The sequence below is a fragment of the Cardiocondyla obscurior genome, linkage group LG08 (assembly GCF_019399895.1).
Source record: "Cardiocondyla obscurior isolate alpha-2009 linkage group LG08, Cobs3.1, whole genome shotgun sequence".
Taxonomy (NCBI): domain Eukaryota; kingdom Metazoa; phylum Arthropoda; class Insecta; order Hymenoptera; family Formicidae; genus Cardiocondyla; species Cardiocondyla obscurior.
The window spans coordinates 6,475,420-6,492,859 of NC_091871.1; the positions used below are offsets into that span (position 1 = coordinate 6,475,420).

General features: G+C 46.5%; 1 protein-coding gene across 2 annotated transcripts in view; it reads left to right on the forward strand.

Annotated features, from left to right (window-relative positions):
* The first annotated feature begins 15,740 nt into the window (after positions 1-15,740).
* Gad1 (glutamate decarboxylase) overlaps positions 15,741-17,440 on the forward strand; it is a 43,873-nt gene continuing 42,173 nt past the window's right edge. The window contains exon 1 of one of the 2 annotated variants that reach the window (XM_070661176.1): positions 15,741-16,386. The gene's annotated coding sequence lies outside the window, so the exon portion shown is untranslated. The remainder of the gene's footprint in view (positions 16,387-17,440) is intronic. The other variant, XM_070661174.1, reaches the window with a different exon arrangement.

The following is a 17,440-nucleotide window of genomic DNA, read 5'->3' on the forward strand; positions in this document are numbered from 1 at the left end:
CGAGAACTTTCTCCCGCTCGCTCGTAGTTTCGCAGATTCCGTGACCGCCGATCGGTGCACCGACTTGCCGCACTTCGCTCGTTTCCTTTCCTTTTTCCCGCTATGTGTCAGTTAATGACAGAGCTTGGACGCTTGTCACACTTAAATACGGAGTATTCCGAAGGCGCGAGGCATTTCGTACGAAAGAGACGAGAGGACTTTCTTCGTGTTATTAGTACGCGATATTCTATCCGTCTCTCCTTGCGATCCGTTCCGAAGAGTCGCGTCTGATGACCGAACCGGGTGACGCTCTGTCGAAAATTTCGCCGACGTATTTCTTCTCGATGGCTCTCATTAGATTTATTAGATCGCGGCTGAGAGAACACCGGGGCGCTGGGGCAGCTCGATCTTTTTACGCGCGATTAAATCACATTGCGCTTCGCTCGCATGCGTCGCTTTGCATCACGTGCGTCTGACGACGACGCGTGACGTCCCGGGCTCGAGGTTACGCCGCGCATCTACGCCGCGGAAAAAACGGAGGCAGAGGAAAGGACGGAGGGCGCGAGAACGCGGGGCCGAGCCTTCGAAGAGTTTCACGATGCCCGGAGCAGTGACAAGCACGGGATCGTAACTTTCGTACTTTACTGCCCGGCAGTAAAAGCCGGAGTATAGGTGGGCGTTGCCCGCAAACATTGTGTTTGACCGTGCTCCGCGCGGCATTACCGGCCGGCCCTGACGCACCGAAAACGCTCCGTCTATTTTTAGCACGAGCCACGAAAACCACCCCGCGAGTCCGTCCTCAACGCCGGACAGCACCCCGACCGGCGTAAATCGCGGAATCGATCCTATTAATCCGACATCGCTCGCGCGATTCGCTCGCGCGCACCGTCCCCGTGGCATCCCGTAACGCGAGCGCGCGTTTCACACGAGCGTGAAATTGCAGATCGGATCCGCGGAATCGTGCGGAGACGTACTCCTCGTTAAAACTCGGTATTGAATTTAATGACACGGCAGTCGGAGGAAATGTAGAGCGCCCGAGAGAGGCGAGCGAGAGGTACTTCTTTCGGCCAGGTGGGATACCGTTTCAAGGAAACGCGGCGAGGGGAACATTACGCCAGGGGAATCGAATTTATTTATTTATTTTTTCTTTCTTTCCGCATTAAAATTAATTCCTACTTTGAATTTTTTCCGTAATAATAAACGGTAGACGTTGACCATCCGCGAAACTCGGACGGTGAAATTATTTTAAATTTAAAGTCCTACGTCCTGAGGAAAGTGCATCCTCCGGCGGCGGCGGCTACGAGACGCTGGAAAGGCGGGAGAAGCGGCGGGATCGTGAGTCTCACGGTGAGTCGTTCGATCGGTACTCACGAGAGTCAAAAGCCTTCGAGGAGTCGGCGACTTACGAGGCGAACGAGGACGAGCCGTCGTTCGAACAAAGAGACTTTCACGAGTGCCCCTGAGGAGGAAGAAAAAGACACTGACAATGAGGGGGAAAGAGGGAGAGGAGGTGGACGTGCGAAGGGGAGAAGCGAAGAGCCACCGACGAGAAAAACGAGAGGGCGAGGACGCAGCTTCTTCGGGACGGATGAATGGGGCTACTAGCGGCGTGGCGCGAGGGATGCCCTGGAGATGCTCGACGAATTGCCCGCCATTGTGGCGGAATTGATTATCGTGCGCCAGAAAGGATTCCGAATGAAATACCGAATAATGACAGGACTCTGAATGCTGCCCGTATCAGAAGGAACATTTATTAATAACGATGTTAATACGCCGCGATTTAATTCGGCGAAGTAAAATCTACGATCCTAGCTAGCTTCGATTCAGATCAAAGTAAAGACGTTTAATTGAAAGCGTAATTGCCCGTGCCGTCAGTTGCGATAAAGTTTAGTTTTTATGGAGAAATATTCTCTTATCCAAGAAAAAGAAAAAATAAATAAAAAAAATTATTAACGTGCTAGATCGACGAGCGATAGTCGTCTGCTTTAATTTCTCGCGCCAGGTAGCTAATTCTTGACGACGGAACCGTCTTCGGCTCGAAAACAGACGTTCCGAGTGTCGCCTCTGAGCGGGTTTCTACCTGTACAATCGCACCCTGCAATTAAGCGCGGCCGTGGCTTTCCGATTTTATTCCCCCATGCTATTTCCGTGTGCCGTACATCTTTTCCCCTGATGCGCGGTGACAAGGAGGAAAATTGACTTTCGAGGTGGTTGCCCTCGCGTGAATGAACGCCCGAAACAAAAGAGCGCCGCGATGCAACGGGGAGGGAGGAGGGGGAGGACGAGGGGGGACCACGGAGGATGCGACCGCGAAGGGTGTGGCGAGTCCTACTGGCCGCTCTTTTCAATGAGAGGCTGCGAGCACCGGCGGATGTTCGGTCTTTTCGGTTTTGATCGGGCCTCTACGTGTTTACGTGGGAAGCTCTGCTTGCTCTCTGATAATTATGCGTGTCGCAACGCTGTATGCGTAATTGATCATGCGCGCCACTGTATCTTTGCCGCAAATAACACCGCGATCGTTCCGGTAAAAATCCTGGGGCTCTTATATTCAACGGAAAAGTACGACGTCTTATTTAATTTCTTGTGAAATTGTTATAAAGAAAATCGATGCGTTCGTGGCTTGTTTAAAAAAAATCAACGACAAACAATCGACTGCAGCTTTATTAAAGCAGCAGTCGAATTAAAAAATTAAACATATATGTGTTATAAATAAAAATTTAGAATTTGCGTAGAAGAATTTCATTTCGTTTCTTAATTCAATTTGTAATTTATTGCTGCGCGATAATTGTTGCGCTTAATTCTGGAAATAAGCCGCGGAGACGGTTGACTTTTATTTTTTTTTTTTTTTCTATTTGCTAAAGTGTGAAACGGAAAGGACTTTTATTTTTTTTTCGTCACGTGCTATCATGAGAAAAGGAAATTCTGCCGTTCCAACGGGACCTCGAGGTATAATCATCCGAGGGCAGTGAGCCGCGTAAAAAGGGTGAAGTTTTGAAATGAAGAAGACAGCAATTTGCACGCGTGAAAAATATAACAGAAGGGTCGCGAGTGCCAGGAGCAAAAAACACAACAGTCGCGTGCAATCCCGCGGTGCGATTGCGCGACATTCTCAGGGATATCTTCCTCGTACTTGTAACCGCGATAAAGGAAGGTCTCTCCTGTTTTATTTTTCATAAAGTGACTCCTAGGAAAAAGTATTTCCTTCAAATTACACGAGAAAAAAAAATAAAAATAAAAAAAGTAAAAGAAACGAGAACGAGGTGTGCATTTAAATATAAAACATTTTACTACATAAAAAAATAAAGAAATAAATAAATTACAATCCTAAATAATTTTATTTGCCACAGTAGTGTATTGAAACCTAATTAAAAAAAATTAACGTCTAAACTTTTCTATTTTACAATCAATTTAAATTTTGCGTGCCGAGCTAAGTATTTTTCTCGCCTAAAGAAAAAAACGTCAGAAAATGTTTGACGACTCGTTATTACAAATATAGCAAGCCTGATATCACTACCGTGCGCGGGAGGAGAGCCAGCGCGTTCCTCATTCTCTTTCTTATACCTAATCGAATCTCACGAGTGCCTGCAATTTCTGCGACTTTTCACAAAGGCCTCGCCTGCACGCACGCCATTGCGAATGTATGCGACGAACACCTGGAGTTCTCAAACGATCGTGATGGACTGTTGATAAAAGGAGCTTAGTGTTCGCACGAAGGGTACGCGGGTGGAATTGAGCGAGAGACTCTGAACGAAGACGGAGCCCCCCGGGTTTCTCGCTGAAGGGGTGGCTCCGATCACCGTCGAGGTGTATGATGAGAGAGAAAGGACACCGAGGAGGCGGGCGAAATCATTGAAAAAGCCTGACGCGCGGAGCGAGAGAAATGAAAGTCAAACCTACATGAAAGGACATCGCCGCGGACGAACGAAGAAAACGCTGGAAACGCGCGGGGAAATAACATGTAATTACACCATCATTTTTTAATAGACTTAAGTTCTAACTCGGGAACGCAGATTCGTAATGCTTCCCCGATGAAGGCGTAACGCCTTGTCATTTTACTCCAATTTTATCAAGATCGCAGTAACGTTATAAACTTCCCCATAATTTGTTTATATCTTTGAGAAACGATAAAACCAGAAGATTAACTCGTCACGACGTAACTTTCTACGACTCCGGCTTCTCCCCCGATTCGAGGAAAATTTTCTTAATTGCAGTTTGAGATTACCGCGGGACGCTGCTTAGGAGGAACGAGGTAGGGGGAGGGGCAGGGTGTCGGATTAAAGTGACCGAAAGGCAAAGGAAAAAAAAAAAAAATAAAAAGAAAAAAAAAGAAGAAAAGAAACAAAAAAAATAAGAAGAGAACATCCGAGCGCGCTAAGGAGTCGGGGAAGTTACGGGAAAAGAGAGCGCCGGTACGAGAGAAAGAGGGCCAGGGGGTAAGAGCGAGGAGAGCGCGAAGGAGAACGCATGGGAGTAGCGAGAGAGAACGTCAGCTGGCCGCGTTCTCGCGTGACGACGCTCCGAACCGCTGGCTCGGTTTCCCCCGTGGCGGCGGCGAAGACCCGCCTCGTATCTCTGTCCCTCATTACTATTCTATGTGTCGTAGTAGACGACGAGGGCCGTCGTCGCACATCAGGCCCAGCGTGTAGACAACAAGAGAACCTGGGCAGTGTGCGTGCGTGCCTGCACCGGTGGCCGTGCGTGCACGAAGCGCACGCGCACGTCTCGACAAGACCCCCCTCCCCCTCTCTTTTTTATCTTTTTTCCCCCTTTTTTTTTTTCCCCTGTACCTCTTTCCTTTTCGCTCCTCTTCCGCGCCCTTTGCCCCGTCCCTCTCGCTTCCTCCCTTTGTTTTTATTCGCACCCCTGCCACGGCAGAATGCCGGGGTGCGTGTCTGCGAAGAGCAGCTCTAGCCACGATAGCCCGCAGCGCTCGATGTCAACTCGTTGCCACGCATCTGCCCTAGCCCCGGCTGTCACGCTATCGGTGAGCCTGAGAGAATCGGATCAATCTTACTCGAACGACGCACGATGAGGGCGAACGAGTTCCATAAGCTATTACCCGCCGTCGAAAGTTTCGCGAAGCGCCTCGTCGATGCCCACTTGAGATTTTTTTTTTTCCTTATTTTTTTTTTTCTCTCTCTCTCTCTCTCGATTGACCGTCGCAAGTAGAGTTCGAGAGGCTCGCGAAGTGCCCGACCGCGAACCGTAACTCGCTGAAGTATCGCAATGCACGGTTCTAATCGTCATTGCGGTCTCTTACCTCCTATAGTCCGCAAAGTACTTCTTCGATTTTTAAATAAAGTCTATTTCTATAAACTGAAGGCTGCGTATTGATTCGACGGTAATACTTAACGTGGCTTCAGTTACCTCCCAGTCGGTTTAGGTTTTATCAGGGCGTTCGAACGGAGGCAGACGGAAAACGTGCGAGAAGTGATAATATAACTAATATGATTTTTTTTTTGCTTTTTTCTTTTTTTTTATTTATAACGCGCAATCTTATTTTAAAAAGGAGATGTGGAGATCTAATTATTGGCGCTTTTTCGCGATACTAATTTGTTCTCTCACTTAGCTCTAGCTTCGGAGATAAGCTACCTGCGTACGAACGTACTGCGTGCTCGACTGTCGACTGAAAAATGTAGAACTCGTGACGTCAAAGTCGCGCGAGGCCGCTCGACCGCCCGACTTTTGTGCGCCTCACCCTTACACAAGTTAACATGTTATGAAAGAGTTTATACGTCGAATGATATATTGCATATTCAGTTCAATGTATCGTGAATCTATGATTAATGGATACGTCGCGATATTTATCGATTAAATCGCTCATTTATAATTTCCGTAATTATACTAAAGAATTAAATTAATTAACGTCCGAACGTATACGATGTATCAAGTAAAAAAAATCATGCGCGAATAGTTTATCGAGAGGAGTCAATTTACGCACGTTATTATATTATTTGGAGACATTAAATAATTGAAATAATTTTTTTTATGATAATTATAATTGAGTGTTTTGCAGCGTGTTGCCGGTTTACTTACATTTGTAGCTTTCGGTTAGGTTGAGGCAGGTTGTTTTCCGTCCTTCCTGCCTTCCCTCCTTCCTTCCTTTCTTCCTGTCCTTCGTCGCAGTATTCCGGATTATCCTGACGTCTTGCGGCACTTCGAAATAATTCGGCGCTATATTACACTGCTCTGCTTTTTTTTTATAATCACAATCACGATCACTGTTGCGAACACAATCACTCGAGAGACGAACGACCGAAAGAATGTGACGGTGGATTATCGCGGCGATTTTTTCGAATTAAAATTAACAAGCGCGACGAACGATTATCTGTTGTAGAAGTCCAAGTGTCACTGGTTCGAAGCGGGATGAGAACCACTGCCGCGACGAAGAAGACGGGCGAGGTGCAAGTCTCGCACCCTGCTGGTAGCGGTCGCCGGAACCGGCCGAAGGAGATGCCGAGTGAAGCGGGCCGGAAACGTCGGTCGTGGCGAACATCAAGTCGGACGCTCCGTGCGTTCCGATCGCGACGTAACCTCACACTCTCGATGCTCGTAGCACTTTTCTTCCACCGAGTCTTCACTCGAGTCGTCCGCGACCTCGAGACCAGGAACTGTCCGCGACGTGGAGCGAAGTCCAGGAGTCGCCTTTTGATACCTCGACCGTCTCTCTTTGATGGAACGAACGACGTTGAATATGCGTGCCATAGCGGCGAACGAGTCGAGCCGCGACACAGAATGTTCCCCGCGCACTTTATCTCCCTCGAGTTTCGCAAAAGTCACTTACTCGAAGCGGGATGAGAATCCCAGCCGCGACGAAGAAGACGCGCGAAGTCGATCACCCGAACCCGCTGAATGTCACTGAAGAAGATGGCGAGTGAAGCGATTAATAATGATGGATGCCGAACTCGATGTGACGTCACGCGGCGCAATTCACGCCGGACGCTCCGCGAGCTGAGCTCGCGACGTACCTTTGTCGTTCCGGAGCACTTTTTCGAGCGACGAAATCAAGTCCAAAACGATGAGCAGAGTAACTCAGGAGTACAGATAATAATCGTTCGTTCTCGAGTCGACGACGTCGACACTTATTCGGGCGCGATACTTTCCTATCCGCGGTCGAAAATCCGCGTAATTGCAGAGCGATTAACGACACGTCTACCCGCCCGTGGCTCCGCAACTAGACTGACCGTTAGAGATTTCGGCCGTTAGAGGGAAAGAGAGAACCGTGTAAAAAAAGCGAGACAGACGACAGAGTCGGTTGCCAATTGCGCTGTCCTGCTCGCGCAAATAGAAAACAGAGTCCGTGCCGAATTCTCGGAAGCGCCGAGCTCGACGCCGAGTCAGTTTGTTTACGTTTTTTTGATGCACTCGGCGAGCTCGAGACGCTCTTTCGAAGGAAATAATTTGATGCTTACAAAGTTGTCTCGTCGAAGCAAAACTTGTCTCTCAAATAATAATTATTTCATGCTGACACATTTCCATTCACGGTCAAGACTTTCTTTCTTTCTATCATACGCCTACAGATTTAATTACCGATGCCCAGAGCCTTTTGAATCGCTTTGTTTTCCGTAATTTATATCGCCTTTTATAATATTCGCCATGAAAATTCAGTATTTTTAATGGCACTCCCGATGAGTGTACGCGAAACGGCGAAACACTTGTAATAATGATCTATTCGCTACGGTTCGCTGCGCAAATTTGATCTGGACTTTGATTTCCTACTAGAACGAGACAATTCATCTTTATTTTCCCGGTCAAATGTCGGTGGATGGACAACGACGATGTCCTTTGCAGGACAATGCGATTCATAGAGCTCTCAAGACAAAAACGAGACATAGATAAACGATGATAAGCCGTGAAAAAAAAAAGAAACACACGTAGATGCCTTACCATCTTCTTTAATATCTGATAATATAAAAAGAATTGCAATCATTTACATTACAAATATTAATCAATTAAAAAGAATATCGCAAGATCCTTTAGATTAAAAAAAAAAAAAAAAAAAAAAAACTATTATTGAACTAAAAAATATAATTTAATTTTCTCAATCAATTTTAAGTAATAATTAATTAATCTAAAAAAGATCTAAAACTGTGCGCGGTTTGTATGTATATATTAATTCGTTTCTACTTGAATTAAACGTGGGGTTTCTTTTTTTTTTCTTTCAACGAACAAGCGCGAGTATTTTGTCGTGGTGAATTGTAGGGTTAAGAAGGCCCAGTAGAGGGTTAATGCCGTCATCTCTAACCAGAATTGACACGGCACTCATCCCTCTCGAAAACGTAATTGGCCCCTTCGCTCTCTAGCCCGGTGCCAGAAGGGATTTCTAGGAGTCAGCGAGTAAATCCTATTTCGGCGGCGTTTATACTCGACGGAGAACCCCCGAGGGCCGGTGTTTATTGCTGATCTAATAAAAGTCCCTCGGCCTGTCGATTGTCGTAAACGTGAGTGTGCGTCGTTATATGGCGCCCCATAATTGCCACAATAAATTTGCGCGATCCCCGTCAACGTCAGTTATATCGTCGTTACGTATTGTTTTAAGAAGCCGGGATATAAACGGCTCTATCTCGGAACTTACGGCTCATATACATATGTATATACAACACTCGTCAAAAAAAAAGAAAAAAAAAAAATTCACGATGATTAGCTGTCTTGGAGACCCGTGGAATTGTTCGAATTAACATTTTTTATTAAAACAACTTTGTCGAGATGGGAATCGCTTGCGCGAGGGGCACTTGAGATTTATCGCAGACGAGCGGCGCCGAAAGAGACGTGGCGACGGAACAAAGAAGAATCAGTCGGAAGAGACAGAAACGAGAGTCGATGAGAGGGTAGCCGAAATAATTAGCGGGAGGCATCGGGAAGGTCGGGCGGAAGGTCGTGACCAGGAAGCGGCGTGGGGAGTCCTGTGATCTTTGGGAAGTCACGGGTCAGCTATGTGTGCTTTGCCTGGTTTTTGCTGGCGAATATTACCGCGCGCAATTAGCCGCGGTTCATTAGTTACTGTCCAATCAATCAAGGCGCCCGACGGAAGGTACTTCCTCGTAAGCCCCGTCAGTTTTATAGAAAGCGCATCTCTAATATTTTTTTCAACGCCGCTTTATACGCGTCGTCGAACGCGAGAAAGAAAAAAGAGGAATTGAAAAAATTGGGTCAGACTTTACGGCGAAATAAAGGAAGGGACGCGATAAAAGAAAACGCCGGAACGACTCGTTGTGCGTTACGTACTTCCTTTTCATATAAAAATGGAAAAGAGTTAGTCTTCGATGGCGAGAGAAATGGATAAACCTTCCGCGAGCTGTAATTTCGTTAATGTATAGAATTAGATTCAGATTAATTACAAGGCTTCGCCTTCGATTCATCTAATTTCCGAGAAAGATTCGATTGAGGTCAAAGACCAGGCTGTGGTCCCTCAATATTGACTTGCTTTCCTTCCTACAGAAGTTACAATAAACGAATGTGGCTATCACTTGCGCGTTGAAAATTACAGACATCGTTTAAAAAAAAAAACATTTCTTTTCTTTTTTTTTTTTCTAATTATTGAAATTAATTATAAGAGTTACGTAAAATTATGTAATAAAGTATCCGCTGTTATTTAGAGTTACTCTTCCTATGTGTGCTTAAATTAGCGGTGTGAGAGTCATGTTTGAGAATATGAACGGATCGCACTCGAGCCCGATGAAACGGTATAATACGCGCGGCATTCATCTTCCTCAGTTTTCTGGTTGACCCTTTCCACGGGAGTTTAAATGAAACTCAGGTAATCCGCCGAGTGCTCGGACTTGGTGGGTTCATTAGTCAGGAGACTAAACGCCGTTTCCCCACTCTGGGCTAAGTAAGCTATAAGGTCTAAGGGACGAGCCGGAAAGTCGAGCGTCCCTCGTAACGATGCGTTCGATCGATCGTTGCTGCATGATCTTGCACAATTCGGTATTTCGCCGCGAGCCCCGAGCCTCTCACCTGAGCGATACCGATAAATTGGCCACTTAAAAGTCCATTAATTACCACGAAAAAGCGCGTGAATAGAATTTAAGGCGAAAGTGACTTCCGAACAGGTTGCTCATTCATAAACATGTCAAATTTAAATATTTCCTCCGGACATTCAAGTACACCCCTCGCCAAGTGCCATATCTGCCTCGCGGTGTACATTATTTTTTTTTTTTATAGCCGAGCTTGCTGTTCCCGTGGAAAATCGTTACGCAAACAAATCCCCTGTGCGATCATTATTAAATTATCAATTTACAAGCTCCGACGTAATTAATAAAAAGTGCAAGCACGAGCTTATCACTTGCAATTTTTAACGTGAATTTCGCCAAGCGGGAGGCTTCCCGTCTGACATTCGGTTAGCATAAAGGCCGCTCGACGCACCTAACAAACGCGGGTACGGACGCCCGGGTCCCTCATGGATCACGCGGCCGATCGCGGGTCCGCTCTCCAGCCGCGGAGGAAAAGTTTTTTGTTCCTCAGGCGGTGGGATGATTTAGACGGTGCTGGAGAGTGGCGCCAAGGGAAGGATTGAGGGCGCTCTCCGGGTTCTTCTGGGCCTGATTGCGTGGCCGTGGCGAAGAAGCGCGGCTCGGCTCCGCGAGGGTTACGAAGGGGAGGAGGGAGGAGGGGGGGAGGAGGAGGAGGGACGGCGGGGTGCGGCGGAGGGACGCAAGGTGAGATAGAAGAACTTCCAGGGCACAGAGGCACTGGCGCCGCGCGCGGCAGCCTCAAAGGGATCCTCCGCACGCCCATCTGTCTCCGCTCCGCCCCTATTCCCGCGCACCATATACATCATGTACGACCGCGACGTACCCGCACGACCACCGGGATCCCGACGTCGTGTCAGGCCACGTCACACATCACCACCGCCGCGCGAGTGTCCCCTCGAGGGGTTGCCTTAGCTCCGTGCCCTTCACGCGCCGCTACCTTTGCACCCTACCGGCCCGATCATGCCCTTCCGCGCGTCGCCGATGGGAAGAGCCCGCGATGGTAGTAGCGCATGCCGGACGTGTTATCATCACACTCGCGAACTTTGCCGGCGCAAGTTCAATAACGTCGACAATTATATTGAAGTTTCAAACTAGATGCGAGCATAAGCAAAGCAGGATCTCGCGCGACGTTTGTAATTTACTGAGCCGCGACCGTCTCGTTATGTCGAGCTTGATTCCGAAGGGTTCTAAAGTTTTAATTGGCCGCGTGATAGGTAAAGAAAATGAATAAATGAATAAAAAGAATTTTTTTTTCAATAATTAATAAAATGTCAATAATTAATAAAGTAAAGAGACACGTATGGATTTGCAACGTAAATAGGCCTGTGCAACGTCGATGTTTATAATGCGAATATAATTATCCAATTTATCATGCAAGATTCGTAAACATCTCGAGGTCTATGTAATTCTAATTATACTAGAAACTTGTAGTAATCAATGTACTTAATTGCAGGAACACTCTTACGCGCAATTCGCGTGTATCATATAATCAGACGGTGTCCCAACTTCTCACGAAATGATTGATTGTAGTTCGTATAACTATAAAAGATCTAAGACATATTTTTTTTTTTTTTTTTTTTTTTTTACGTTTCTGTGCAGCTTTGCGAAGCTCACTCGATGGAGAAATTTAAAACAATTATCGTTCAAAATATAATTAACTCAGCGGCTTTTGTTCGGGCGATTTTACGCATCGAACACAATCACTTTACATTGACGCATTTAAAGCCTGAATATCATATCTTTATTTGCGTAATAGTAAGAATTTATTTATCCTATACCATCAATCATTCTGCGATACGTTCTCCCTTGAGCGAACAAAACTTGTAGGTCGCATAACTCAACGAATTCCTTCTGTATTTTATTTATTTACTTATTCTTTTTTCTTTTTTTAATGTGGGCTACACGTCTGCAATAAAAATCACCGACCTATGGAATTAACGAGCCTAAGTGTATCCGAGGAGGATTAGCAATCCGTCGATGGCAGCGAAGGGTGGGCACGGACGAGACACGAGAGGAGAACACGACGCCCACGGCTACGAGTCGCTTTACCGAGAAGCAGAGAGCGAGGAATTTCCCGCGAGGCTCGCGTGTCCCGGATTTAAGGATGGGGGCCCCCGCGCGTCCTCGAGCATCCTCGATCTCCTCCTCGGGAGAGGGATCCTTCGGGGGGTTGGCTAGTCGGGCATAGGATACGTCCAGGATCACGCGAACCCCCTCCGGCACTAAGCTGGCTGGCACGGAAACATCGGCTCGCCAGATCTTTCGCGTTTGTGTTACAAGCCGAAACGGAATCCGCACAGATTTTGTTCTTTACATCGCGATGGAAAAATATATACGCGGTATAATAATTGGAAATTATTCAGCGTGGCTAATTTATTTTTACCGAACGTTACAGAGCGCGCGTTATTTATTTCTGCGTCCACGTTGAAAAGAAAAATTAATCTGCGTTTAAGAATCTTTTTTTTTTTTCTATTGGAAGAAACCATGCGCGCACTATTTTTTTAGAGACCTCAATTAGAAATCACGAAATAAGAATTATATGACTTACCAATCTGCTTCAGCGGAGTTGAAGAGTTCTGCCGGTGGCTGTAACATAAAATAAAACATATTAATGTAGGCATGTTAGTATTAAATTAATATAAAGGTAAAGCTTTTTTTTTTTTTTTTTAAAGAAAAAATGTATATTTACCTATAAGTTGCTCCGCCGATGCAGGATGCCTATCCGAGGCCTGCTCCTCCTCTCAGATGGGACGTGACGAGTCATCCTTCCGCGCACAAGTAACTCGCGAACACCCCGACCGTGATTTTACAATCGCGAAATCTATTAAACACTTTCGCACGTTGTTTTTCGATACTCCCGTAAAAAAAGAATTGTAAAACAAACGCCCGAAAACTAGAGGAACTCCCGGAACGACCGACGAACCGGCTGCGGTTCGTAAAATAATTAATACCGGCGGTAACGACACTCGTTCATGACCGGCGGATGCAGCTACGTCGATCTGTAACAAAAAAAAAAAATATATATTAATTTTAAAAATTCCACAAATATAAGTTATTAGATTTGCGTCTGATAAAAGTGATTCCAACCTCTGGGGTTGCTCCGGTGACTCACGATGCCTTTCCGAGGCCTCCTCCTCCTCTCAGACCTCCCGTCAGAGTGGCCAGCTTCCTCTCACATCGTCTGGACTTCGTCCTCACTCTGGTCGCCTGCAGCAAAAGCCCGGATTGTTAATTAGAATTGCGCGAGTCCACGCAACACGTGTGAAAAAAAAGATCATTTCGGAGAGACGAACGCATAAGGATACAACTCACTTTACGGAAAGGAGATATGCTCACACGTGCTCTCCTCACACTCGGAACGAGGAGGAGAAGATTGTTCTCGAACCGGGTGGTTTTCCTTGCACGTAATACGCAAATGAGTATCACTTCCGGTACGGAGACACGTGCTCGCTGCGCAGTGTGTAGTACGTGTGTGCTCGCGCGACCGCTGGAGAAGGACGGAGCGAGAGTGGGGATAGTGGGGGAAAATACCTAGCGCTGGCTCGTCTCTCTCTCTCCCGCGCTTACAGTTCTTCTCTCTTGGCTACCCTGAGCGAACGTTGGCTTTCGAGTCGGAGATTGCAACTGGGATCTTTTGGAAAATACGTGAAAAAATACGTGAAGCGTGCGCGAAAATTGTTCTAGTATTTAAAGAATAAGATAAGGGTGAGCGGCGTACGTGCCGCGTGCGAGCTACGTTCCCCCCCTACCCCCACTCACACTCTGTCCTTCACCAGCGATCGAGCGAGACGTACGTACGCAGCACGTGCTCCGTACGTACATTAAAGATCTACGTATAATCGACGGGCCAGAGGCACATAACCTGGGGTGAATCAGCTTCCCGGATTAATTGTGCGTACCGGCGACAACGTTCCTTGATACAAAGTAAGTTAAAACCTCGTGTACATGTACATATGTGTCGTGTACGTGTCGGGTATTTGTAACGTAGCACGTGTAATTCTCGCCATTTTTTCTAATCAGATACAACTTTTTTTGTTTCAAGACGACGATCCAGAGTAAGACCTTCGTCGAAGGAGCCCCAGCCTGACATCCTCGTTGGAAAAAAGTGTCAGGAGAAGTGTCGCACGCCGAAACTGTAAAAATACGAACCGCAGCCGGTTCGTCGGTCGCATCGGGAGTTTCGAAAAGTAATCGGACGTCGTTCTTTTAAATAAAAAATGTTTTCACGGGAGTGTCGATGACTGTCGCGCGACAGTGTTAAATAAAGAAATTAATTCTCGCGACAATTAATTAATCGGGCGCGTTCGCGAGTGTCTAGTGCGCGGAAGGACGACTCGACACGTCCCATCTGAGAGGAGGAGGAGGCCCGGGGGGCATCCTGCATCGGCGGAGCAACTTTTAAGTAAGTATGAATTTTTTAAAATTAAATCTGTATTAAAAAAAAAATTTTTACCCTTTTTTTATTAATCTTATTAATTTTCTGGCACGTCTAATTAATTTTTTTCTTTTTATGTTACAGTCACCGGCTGAACTCTACACCTCCGCTGAAGTTCATGCAGATTGGTGAGTAATATAATTATTTTTGTGTGGTTTGTAATTGGGATCTGTTAAAAAATAACACGCGCGTAGAGCATGCTTGGTTTCTTTCAGTCTATTACAAGCGAGAGTATGTTACCGCGTGTGATCATTTATTAAAAAATACATTTTTGCGAAACATACAAATATACAGATATATACATACAGAAAATATTCAGATTATTATATTAATTTCGGGGCTTGGTCGAGCGGGAGTTTTACAAGAATGACGAGTTTAGAAGCTCGAAATCGATCTCGACAATTGGTCTCGGAGTCGTGTAAAAACCGCCTCGTTTTTCTCTTCTAAAGAAACTCGCCTCGAGCTCGGTAAGCTCATAATAAAACGTAAATAGACCACGGGCATCTGGCTCGGTGCTTCCGAGAATTCAGCGCGGACTGTGTTTTCTATTTGCGCGAGCAGGACAGCGCGCAATTGACGATCGACTCTGTCGTCTGTCTCGCTTTCTTTACGCGGTTCTCTCGCTCTTTCCAACAGCCGAAATCTCTAATAGTCAGTCTAGTTGCGGAGCCTCGGGCGGGTAGACGTGTCGTTAATCGCTCTGCAATTACGCGAATTTTCGACCGCGGATAGGAAAGTATCGCGCGCGAATTAGTGTCGACGTTATAGACTCGGGAACGGACAATCATTATTTGTACTTCTGAGTTACTCTGCTCATCGTTTTGGGCTTGGTTTCGTCGCTCGAAAAAGTGCTTCGGAACGACAAAGTTACGTCGCGGATGCAGCGCGCGAAGCGTCCGACGTGATGTTAGCCGCGTTGCTCGCGTCGGGCATTTCCGACATCCGGGCTTCCATTACAATTTTCTTCGGCGGGTTCCGGTAAATCGCCATAGTCAGAGTGTCAGGAGATCGACACCTCGTCCGTCTTCTCCGTCGCGGCTGAGACTCTCGTCCCGTTTACGACAAGTGACTTTCGAAGGACTTGAAATAGAAAAAGTGCGCGGGGAACGTTTTTTATCGCGGTCGTCATAATCGCGATCTTCTTCGGCGCGTTCCGGCGATCGCCAGTGACAGAGTGCGGGATCTGCACCTCGCCCGCCTTCTTCGTCGCGGCCAAGACTTTCGTTCCGTTTACAAGTGGCTCTCGCGGAACTCTAGAAAGAAAAAGTGCGCGGGAAACGTTTTCTATCGCGGCCGCCATAATCGCCATCTCCTTCGGCGGGTTCCCGCGATCGCCAGTATGGAGTGCGGGATGTGCACCTCGCCCGCCTTCTTCGTCGCGGCCGGGACTCTCATCCCGTTTACAACAAGTGACTTTCGACGAACTTAAGGAAGAAAAAGTGCGCGAGAAACATTCCGTGTCGCGGCCGGTTTCGTTCGCCGCTATGGCACGCATATTCGACGTCGTTCGTTCCGCCGACGAGAGGCGGTCGAGGTATCAAAAGACGACTCCCGGACCTCGCTTCACCTCGCGGACAGTTCCTGGTCTCGAGGTCGCGGACGACTCGAGTGAAGACTCGCTGGAAGAAAAGTGCTACGAGCATCGAAAGTGTTGAGGTTACGTCGCGATCGGAACACACGGAGCGTCCGACCTGATGTTCGCCGCGACCGACGTTTCCGGCCCGCTTCACTCGGCATCTCCTTCGGCCGGTTTCGACAACCGCTACCGCCAGGGTGTGACACTTGCACCTCGCCCATCTTCTTCGTCGCAGCAGTGGTTCTCATCCCGCTTCGAACCGGTAACACTTGGACTTCTACAACTTCTGGAATATAGTGCCCAATGATTTTAAGTGCCACAAGACGTCAGGATATTCCGGAATACTACAACGAAAGACAGGAAGGAAGGAAGGACGGAAGGACGTAAAATGACCTAATCTATCCGAACCGGAGGATACAAAAGTAAGTGAACTAGTAACACACTCTCGCTTGTAGATCACTAACCTGTAGTTAGCTATTCTAATCAATTAATGAAAACAACAATTCCGTAAATCTATTTCTCTTGTAACAATTAAAAAAAAAAAGAAAATATATTCCCGTGTGTCTATGCATACGTCGTTTCTGGCGTAACGCCACTTGAGCCGGATCCAAGTTTGACGCACAGGTAGCGGGTGGGAACATTTATTGAAACTTGTCGTAAACCACCGCGAAAGAAAGCACCGCGTTTGACAAATAATAACCGCGCGAGTTCATTTAACGAGCAAGTAACCGATTCTTCGGATGGCGCCGCGCCATCCGAATCCCCGAATAGAATTTTTGGCACCCAATAAAAATGTGTAAATATTTGATGCAAAAAACGTGTCTCTCCCTGCCTTCCGCTCGAAGCCGGGGCCACCCTTGACGGGCCCTGAACCACCGTCGCGCGGGTCAACCGGTCCTCCGATTCTTCGCGGCGGTCTATCTTTGTAGTCCGACCTATCCTCGTTTGTGAAACAAGCCGGCTTACAGGTACGCGAGACAAAGACCCCGTGCAGCCCGGTGATGGGTATTTAGGGATTCGGTTATAATTGCTTTCGAGGTTTCTCAGCCGGTGATATCCTATGTCCGCTCTACGCAGCGCTGTCCACGCGGCTTCGTTACGCTTGTTCGACAAAGATGAATCGTTGTTACCGAATAGGATGTACCAGAAAAGAATAAAAAAAAAAAAAAAAAGAAAAGAACTGTCAGGTAGGATACACGAAAAAAGAAACGCCTGTATATATCGTACATTCAAATGATATTTTATAATCCGTCAAAGTGCTTCTACAATATATTAAATTTAATAATTTAAACATTTTTTTTTAATAATAATTTTATATTTTACAATTATTGACGATGGATTATGACACTCGATCTTTGACAATCTTCTTTTCTTCTCGATTTTAAAATATTTTAATTTGCAAATAGTAATTAAATTATTATTACCACATATTCTTCATTAATATCGATTCTTAAAAAAGAATAAATATTTCTAATC